At 38.4% G+C, this 1092-nt stretch overlaps 1 pseudogene; it reads left to right on the top strand.

The window, feature by feature from the left end:
- Nucleotides 1-715: 715 nt before the first annotated feature.
- LOC118610613 lies at nt 716-834 on the top strand (annotated as a pseudogene).
- The last annotated feature ends 258 nt before the right edge of the window (nt 835-1092 follow it).

Below are 1092 nucleotides of genomic sequence, written 5' to 3'. Positions count from 1 at the left end.
TAATAGCGGTGTGTACAAAGCTGTATGACTTGAGAGAAAGGAAATGAGAAACGTGTTTGTGTAATCATGGAAGCCGTCCTAGAGGAGGCGCCATTGGAATTTAACCTTAAGGATAAACGGAAATTCTCTGACTGGAAATGTGAAGGCGGGCAGCATAGCTAGACAAATGGGACAGAGTATGCAAAGACGGAGAGATGGGACAAAATATGGTAGATGCGTATTCTGATATGGTTACAGGGAGAATAAAGGGCAGAGGAGAGGGAATGACAGAAGAATGACCGTGTTTACAAGAGGTTTGCCTGCAAGACGGAAGAGTTCAGAATCAGGATTGTCAAGTTCTAATTTATGACCCCTTAGATAAACAGAAACATCTGCCTTTAATTTTAATTGAAACTTCAAAAATAAATTAAATCTCACAACTAAAAATAAAAATAAAACAATAATAGCTTTAGGATTACACACATGTACACACAATCTAATGTGATCTGTTTACTGGCTACAAGTTTTCTATTCTATGAATCAGGAAAGATAGAGAAAACGTAGCTTATGTTTGATATCGATCCATTTATACAGCTTTATTTCCATAGCCAACAGTGCACTTAAAGTGACACCCAATCAGATTTTTTAAAAGAAGGTCATACTAAAAGCGAGCAAGAAGATAACCAGTTTACCTCATAATTGAATCCTGAAAGATACTTTCTAGAAGGGAATTGTGGTTTGCACCCATGCTATCCTGGACAAGCCCAATCTCACCTTATCTTGGAAGCTAAGCAGGGTTGGGCCTGGTTAGTACTTGGATGGGAGACCACCTAGGAAGACGAGGTGCTGTAGGCATAAAAAACTTTTAAAAATAAGGGATTGTAAGCTGATAAATTCCTTGCAATCTGTGAAATCAACCAAGGGTTGCCTTGCTTAAAAAACAAACAAACAAAACAACAACAACAAACAGAAGTGAATTATGGCAAATTAATCGAATGTTAATTGTTAAAATTTAAACTTTTCTGGGACATTTGCCAAAAACTGAACATTTCTGAGCACAGTTTTGCAAAGCTTCCTTCGCAGCCAGGGCGTAGGAGGCGGTGGACTCGTGCT

Source organism: Rousettus aegyptiacus, unplaced genomic scaffold (genome assembly GCF_014176215.1).
Source record: "Rousettus aegyptiacus isolate mRouAeg1 unplaced genomic scaffold, mRouAeg1.p scaffold_m13_p_12, whole genome shotgun sequence".
Lineage (NCBI taxonomy): Eukaryota > Metazoa > Chordata > Mammalia > Chiroptera > Pteropodidae > Rousettus > Rousettus aegyptiacus.
This window is presented reverse-complemented; position numbering and strand designations above follow the sequence as displayed.